Genomic DNA, 8,446 nt, shown 5'->3' on the forward strand with positions numbered 1-8,446 from the left:
AACGCTTTATTTAAGTGAATGAAAATCAGGTTAGGGGAATAAAAGTGTTTGATCTCTGTCAATCCATACTCATTGCCAGTTCCCTATGCCACTATCTCTCAACAGCATCACTTGAAAGTCACGTGTAAGTAGTGAGGACACCATGATGAAATGAAAGAATTTATCTCCTAAATTCGAAGCATTCTATGCTTCCATGCAGAATTTCAAATCTTGGCGTTTCTTGTCCAATACTTCAGGTTACAGACTTTAAGAAATCACCAAGTAACATTTTTTAATGTGTAGTGATACCTGAGGTATCACTACACTTCAAAAAAAAGAAAATCCTCATAAAACTCAGCAAAATGGCCATTTAGTATTGCTAAATAGTATGTACATGGGGTTTTTAATGTTTGTTTGTTTTTGATGTGAAAAATCAGCCTGAACTCACCACTATATTCAACATGTAAGTGCCACTTCTCTTGTCTTTTTCTATATTTTTCTCTAACCTTCAACTAAATGCAATGCAACAACTGCTTAAACCAGCCTCTTGACCCGGTTTCTGATAAATGGAAAAAAACCCACAATGAAAGTTAATATCCCCTTTCTCTTAGAAGACAGAGGCTCATTATCACTTCTCTGATTTATTTTAAAGGTCACCGCCAAAAAGATTTGGAAAGAGAGCAGTCTCTGTTAATAAACATGTTGCTCTAGGTCTAGGAGTTGCCCAGTAACCTGAGCAATTGCTGAAGTTTTGGTTTTAGAAATTAGTAGCCCAACTGTAACAACCGTTTGAAAAGTATTTTAATAAAAGTTATCACCCTTGGTATCTTACCTGCTAAGATTCTTACCTCGTAGGCAGCTGCTCCCTTTGCTTGCAATTGCTGCAGTTCCATTGGATGGTCCATCTAAATGCATTTAGCATCTGGCCACTGGGTTCTGCCTAATCTAAGCATGTTGACAAAGTTCTTCATTGTGTTATCTGAAATTTCCTAGGAAGCCATAAACTCTGATTCCTTCCATTGAAAATCCCAGCAAAGAAGATTTTGAGGAAGGGAATCTCCAGGAGGATCAAGGTGTTGGTTTAGTTGTGGGCTTTTTTCTGCCACCAGTAGATAAACCATGTGATTCATTTCCAACGTTGGCATAAGCCAGCACCATGGATAAGTAGACCTTGTGGCTCTAGTTTTGGCTCTTGAACATAACATGTCTTCAATGGAGCCATTAACAGGTCTTCTCCATAGTTGCAGCATCACCCAACATCCCTATGAACCAGAAGTAGGCCCTATACCTACCAGCCTTTGTCTGAGTTTATATTTAATCCTTGGATGTTAGGAAAAATCCACTTTTGTCAACTCTAATATGCGTTGTTACAATAGTAACTAGATGTCTTATTTGGAACTAAGGTCCTATTGTGCTATCTATCATACGGACAGGCAAAAAGATATAGTCTGCTTTCAGAAGAGGGAATATCTAAATACTTAGAATGAACAAGTGGTGGGAGACAAAATGAGTGTGAAGTGGGTTTTGCTGAGGACCCTCAGCAGAGCTGGGCATGGATGCTTGTCTCCTGAGTCCCAGTCCAGAACCATTGTGTGCGTCTCATTTTTAACAAAGTGCAAAGCCTTCGTAGCCAGCAAAGACTCTTTTGCAACTTTGATGCTTCAGGGCTCTGGGACATCACTGTGGAAACGAGCCCTTCTGTTTTGGGACATAGGCACATTTGGCAGTTTGGGCTAGTGGGGGGAAAGGAGAGAAATCTCTGGGGCTTTCTCACTTTCTGTACAATCCCTGAGAGCTTGCTGAGAGAGGCAGGGGCTGGGAGGCACCGACCAGCTCTCCAAACAATTCTGGAGAATAAAATAGACTTTGGAGGCTCCAAGAGCAGTGGTGTTGGTAAAATATTAGGCAAATGGGTTGCCAACAAATGCTGACGGGGTGGTCCTTGGTGTTCTCTTAAGCCTGCGTCTTTTGACTGCTGTGAAGTGGTGCACTACACAGGTACTTTAAGCCTTCTTCAGAGGCACTGGGTCTTGGCTGCAGCCGGGCCTGGGGATTTTGACTGGCGTGTGCAAGTGCTTCTGCTGGGACTTTAAACCTGGAGGTTCCTGGCTAGATGGGTCTTCCCTCTGCTGCCTTGGCCTCCTTCCCCTGACTCAGGGTCAGACTGATCACCATATTTGAGGGCAGGAAGGAATTTTACACCATGGTCAGATTGGTAAGGACAGTCAGGGGGTTGCCTTCCCTTGTACTGGGGGCTGTGGTCCTCTACCTGGGATCTCTTCTGTCATGCGACCTTTTGCAGAAGCATGACAGAAGTTGGCTGCCGTGGTTCCCTGGCTTTACCTATGGCAAGTTAGGGTATTATGTCTTGTGTTGTGTCAGCATTGATGGTAGTTTTACTAAGAGTTTAGTTTAGGATAGTTTGATGAAGTTAATCTTGCCTCAGACAGGTGGTTGGAGTAGATGACCTATGGAGGACCCTTCCAGCCCTACTTCTCTATGATATTTAAATGATGCCACCTGGTGACTTGAACTCCAGAATTAATCAGCAGCCTCTGAGCTGGAAGTCCAACAGCTTCCAGGTTCACCCTAGGAGCAGGGAGGCAACAGTGTGTGTGAAGAAGGCAGGCTGTGTCGCTGAGAAGGCATACAAGACTCAACCAAAAAGGTTTGGGGCATCAGTGGCGTTCAGATCTCTGGTATAAGGTTCTTGGAATTGTTTGTATTATCACCTGCAACCAGTTTTAAAATACTCCTGGTAAATAAACTACTGAACTTTCAATAGCAGGCTTTCATCTTTCTAATTTTGTTTTGGTTTTGAGCAATTAGTGCCAGTTCACCCAGCAAATACGAAACAGGAGCCCACTGCCTTTGGAAGGAACTCAAAGCTGCAGGATTCTTTTGGGGTTATAAAAACAAATGCATGCAAGCTGGAGCTTGACATGCATGAAACTCCAGTTCCCTCAAGCAAATGGTGTTTTGCAGCCCATGACATTAAATCAGCTTGCCATGAGGTGCAAATCAACATGGCTTTGTTCCATTCGATGGGGCTATGCTGCTTTATACTTGCCGAGAATCTAGCCCAGGTCATTAAAACCTGACAGCGTACTGCATTATGCAGAGTGCTTCTGCCCATGGCTAAGATGTGTTGGCTCAGGGTAGATGTGATGCTGCCACGAAGGAAATGCAGCTTGAGGGGTGGATCCCTGGGGCTGCATCACAGAAGTGGGAATATTTGCATGTCACCTCTGAACAAGAGTGGTTCTAAACTGCATTTGTTTCTGAGTGGAGTTTGAGGTATTTGTCATCAGTTAATAAAGCATAGGAAGGCTGTGGACCCAGTCTGCACGATAACCATAGGTACTCTCAGTCCTATTACAGCAGCCACAATACTTGGGAATTCTTCTGAACAGTTAGCAGGTCTCTGGGCCTTCACAGGTATGCTGTGGTCATGGTGTCCCACCTCCTGTTTTGAGTTTGCTGCATCTTATAATCCATCAAAGTCCAAGGCTGGTGGCCAGCAGGCAACACTGGAGAGCTTCTACAAATCAGTGAATTAAACCAGATAAGTTAATAGCACGTGAGCATTTTAGCAGCACAGTAAAAAAAACCATTAACCCTCCCCTTCAGAGGGGCGTGCAGTATCAGATGAGGTGGCCTCATTGCTACCATGGCAATTTTTTATTAGGGGCAGTATTAAATAAGGCTGAATACATAGTAAGGGTGAATATGGTCATGTCTCAGTAGAGCTGCTTCCCAGATGCTGACAAATCAGACAACTGCTCCTTTGGCTCAGCAAGCCTATCGAAGCAGTAAAACTGCTTCCACATGCTCATTATGTAGTGCTGGGTTACTTCTTGTGGTTAATAATGCATATACTGAGCATAGCAGAGATCCTGGCCTGTTTTAAAACATGAGTCTCCTCTCTAACTGGAAAGAGGCTGTCTCTCGCAATGTGTTGTCTGATGTGGAGAGAGAGAGAGAGAGAGAGAGAGAGAGAAAAGACCCAATTCTCTATCCTATGAAATGAGTAATAACTCGAGCTCTTAAATCATTTCCAAGCATTTTGTAATCCCTAGATTTAGGGAGTACAATATGCTAGGTTAGCCATAAAAGGTCTGCAAGGTTAAAAGTAATAAATCAGAAGACAGGAAGAAAGGATAAAAAAGTAATATAAGACCTGAAAGAATCAGTTGAAGGCTGGGAAAAGAGAAGGTTTGGTGACAGTTAGATGTAGAAGAGCTTAAATAAGAATGTGCCTGTAAGACCTCTTGGGGTTTTGTGTTTGGGGGGTTTTTCCCCCCTCCTCCAGGTTTTGCAGAAGAAAACAGCTCAGTAACTCAAAAGGACATATTCCTACATGTGCAGTAACTCTCACTATCAGCCTACCACTGAGTGTGCTTACGGTAAGACTGACATGCCCAGTCTTTTGCATCCTGTGAATCCAAAGCCTAGAACTCTCCGTTTCCATTTATATATATTCATGTCCATACTGTTTCATAGGTTCATTCTGCAGTTTACATGAGATGTTCGGAAGAGAAAAAATGCTGTGTATGTGCTCCTGTATTACTATGCTGTAATGTAGTGTCAATTAATAATGCTACTTTCTGTTTGCAATGCCTTTCCTAGAAAGTCTATCCTTGAATCCTTAGAGAAAGATGCTGAATGCCTTAGTCATACCGAGTAGGGCTATGAGAAATTTTGTTTTGTTCTGACACTGTTTTGACCAATTTTAGGGTCGAAACAGCAAAATCAGAACAAAACAAAGGCCATTGAAATAGCCTCAAAACAAAATGAGGCTGGTCGAAATGTTTCAAAAGTCGAAACGTTTTAACCATAGGCTGGGGATGGGAAGTCAGTCCAGCTGGGCTGACTTCCCATCCCCAGTGCAAGATCCATCAGGGGGTGAGAGGCAGCCCAGCTGGGCTTCTTCCCAGTACCCTGCACTTGATCATGCCAGCACTGTAGCAATGTAGCACTGGGGATGGGAAGAAATGAAATTTGAGATGAAACTGTTGAACCTCAAGGCAAAACAGAACTGTGCCGTTTCGCACAGCCCTAAATTACTGAGTAGTCTGTTTCCACAGGTGGTCCCACAGTGCAAAGTATTATTCAGCATGCTTAAAACTTTCACACTCTAGCAATTGGGAGCTGATCTGATATCCATTTGAAATTAGGACAACCTTCTAATTGCTCCAATAACCCCTGAAGCCTGGCCCTAAAAGGGTTAGGCTTAAAAAAAGAGGTGAAGGAAAGAACAATATTTTACAAAAGGATAGGTAGCGAGGAAGAGAAATCTGAGGGCTATTCAGTTGGTAGGATTTATGGGTAAGGGAATTTTTGAGCCAAGATCAGATATAAGAGTGCTGGAACCAGATATGGAAATGAAGAGGAAGGGAGTAGGAGACAGGTCCATCATGCCCAGGGGTGGAAAAAAAAATACAAGGGCCAAACAAACCAGGTATCTGTCATACCGATTATCTTGACAGTGGGATGACCTTGCTTTCTGGTTGGTTTGTGTGAGGACTGACACCATCCTGCTGTGATCATCTAGTCCAACAGTTAAAGGGAGTTGTATACATGCTAATCATGTAGCTCCTGCTCAAGCACAATATATGTATTATCATGCTGAGAAATGATGCACATGGAGGCTGCAAGAGAACAAGTGTGTGACGCACTGCACCAGCATGTCTGTGTTTTGCTTTGCCTGGGTGGACTGCCAGCATGTTCCCATCCTTGTATTACAAAGCAGGTTTTTAGATAAGTCTATGTACACTATCTTGAAGAAAGCTACAGTAAAATACAGGCAGTCCTCAGACTTATGACACAACTGGTTCCTGAAAACCACATCTTAAGTTGAAACGTTGCAACTTGGAACCGTTTTTCCCATAGGAAACAATGTTATAAATGGGGGATTGGTTCCTGAGCCAAGGCCTGATACCCTGTTTTCACCCAAAATAACCCAGAGTTCTGTACTCAATCAGTTAGAGATGAGTAATATAGCTACATTAATGTATTTATATTGTAAATAGCAATCATATTGATTTAGAAGGACTTCTTTGAGGAGACTTTGCTGGATGTTTTGGAGGGCTCTTGGTTGGACTTTTTGAAGGGTTCTTGGCTGGAGTCTTCTCAGGAGTCTCGGCTGCAGGTTTTTCTGGAGTCTTGTCTACTTTCTCAAAGAAAGTATCCAAGGAAGTTTGGACAGACGTTCTCCAGGGAGATGGGTAACACAGTGAACTTTTTTGCTGGCGTGGCTTAGCATCAGATCAAGTGTTGTAAAGTCAAAACTGACATTAGAAAGTTGAAACAGGGTGTCAACTTATGAACGCTGTAAGTGCAAAACATAACTCAAAACGTTGTAAGTCAAGGACCGCCTGTACTATATTTAGCTATTATTTTCATTGTCATGTAGAAGGGGCCTTGATCAAGAACTTGATCTACAGCTAAAAGACTTGCATTACATTCAGTGGACTCTAGATCAGACCTTGAAACCAGAATGTAAGCAATTGATAATTAGCTTGGTTAACGGTGACAGAAGAGCCGTGTTCCCAGATGTTTTCTCTGTCTGTTTAGTCAGCAAATTCATTATATCCAGACAAGCATGCCTTTAATTTCTGGATATGTAATCATTAATAAATTAAGTGTGCAGTTAAAACCCTGGTGGGCATCTCTTCTATGAGGACACCTCCAGATACGGTGGGAGTATTTATTTATTTTTTATCACCCTACCTTCACTGTTTCCCAGGCACTGTTCCAGCAGTGTCTGAACATGCATTCAAACACAAAGCAGAGTCCTGCTGACACACTATTTTAAAGTGCAATGTGTCTCTAAACATTTGTCATGTTCCCAGTGTGTCCTTTCCTTCACTTACTGGAAACCCACAGCCGGACATCGTGTCCATACACTCCCCAGCAGGGTTCCAGCAAGGAGAGCTTGCCATCTCCCTCCGCAAAAGGATGTTATTATGAGACTTTGGCAAATCTTTCTTTGGTGAATATTTTACTTACCAAAAAATTCAGTACAAGTCAACCAGAGCTATTCATGGATTCAGCCAAACTCAGTGAATAATTTGTTTAAAAAAAAAAACTCTTAATATTTGTATTTTTAAAAATAGAACTCCTAACCTTTTCTTTTTCCAGCTTTTTTATTTTGCTGGGAGGAGGGAAAACCCCAAAGTTTCAGTTTCAATTTCAATTCAGTTTCAGAAAACAAATTAATTTTTTTCTCTGATACATTTTGGGGGAGAGAACAGCATTCAATCAAGGCAAAAACGTTTTTTTCCCCACACAGTCCTGACTAAGAAGCAATCAGAATAATTTGCTGTTACTTAACAATAACTTGAGAGTTATGCACAATGCACTCAGTAGCAGATTAATTCAAATTGTTTGAACTTTCTTCCAAGAACAAAATTGCTTCCATAAACCCCTGGAAAACCAATGTCTATAGCTTCTTTGCATTACTAGCAATGATATCACATTTCAGGAAACTCAGTAAGTACAGTACAGTTTAGTGGGAGTTTGGGGTGTGCAATAAATACAGAATATGGTTCTCAAGGTATATGACTTTATGTATACCTTGACTTTAATAGAAAGATTTAAGCGTTTATGTAACTGTCCCGGTAGAACTACTCACATATGGGAAGATTATGCGCCTACTTAATTTTTTCTGGGACTAGAGCCATAGATATGTTGCCTGTATACACAGGGACTACATCTCTTCTTCAGACCACACATGTAATGCTATTGCTATTGACAGTTTAGACTGAGCCTTGAATGGTTTGCAACCTTATGTCCTTAAACTCTTTTACTAAAAAAAATTGAAGTCACCATACAAGCACCCACACACAGTAGAAAAAAAAATGAAACTGACTCCCAGGCTTTGGCAATACTTTCTCTTATTTCTGTATTTTCAAGATTTCTATTATTCAGTGCAGAGTGATATTTAAAAGAATTCCAGGCCCCTTGGTCCACATCTGGCCCTGGGTATGCGTGGAGAAAGATAACCAGCTTGCCAACAGGGAGGATCCAAGGCCCTCGGTAGGGAGAGGTAGGAAGACCTTTTTCAGCTCATGTTTCCTGGTGAAATTCCTCCATTTTCTTCTATGGTTGCAAAGCTGGCCATTTTGGCACCTAGAAAGAACTTGCTGTTTGCATGGTGTCATGTCACCTTGTTACCTTCCCCAGCTCCTCTTTGGACTTCAAGGTTCATCACTTTGGGTGGCAGGAGTTTTATGCTAGGAGAGTCTGTCAACAAGAGGTGATCCCCAAACACTTAGTTACTGGGACCTGTTGGCCTGTGCCAACATTAAGATGTGGGGTGAGGTGGACACACTTGAAGGGAGAGAGAGGCTGCAACTAGATTTCTACAGACTACAAAAGTGGGCAGATGAGAATAGGATGGGGTTCAACGTAGATAAATGCAGGGTGCTGCACCTTGGGAGAAGGAATCCACAGCATACATACA

At 42.1% G+C, this 8,446-nt stretch overlaps 1 long non-coding RNA gene across 1 annotated transcript in view; it reads left to right on the top strand.

Annotated features, from left to right (window-relative positions):
* LOC109321936 overlaps positions 1-8,446 on the top strand; it is a 33,322-nt gene that overhangs the window by 23,671 nt on the left and 1,205 nt on the right. The window lies entirely within an intron of this gene.

The sequence above is a fragment of the Crocodylus porosus genome, unplaced genomic scaffold (assembly GCF_001723895.1).
Source record: "Crocodylus porosus isolate Cpor-Errol unplaced genomic scaffold, CroPor_comp1, whole genome shotgun sequence".
In the NCBI taxonomy this organism is placed as follows: Eukaryota; Metazoa; Chordata; order Crocodylia; family Crocodylidae; genus Crocodylus; species Crocodylus porosus.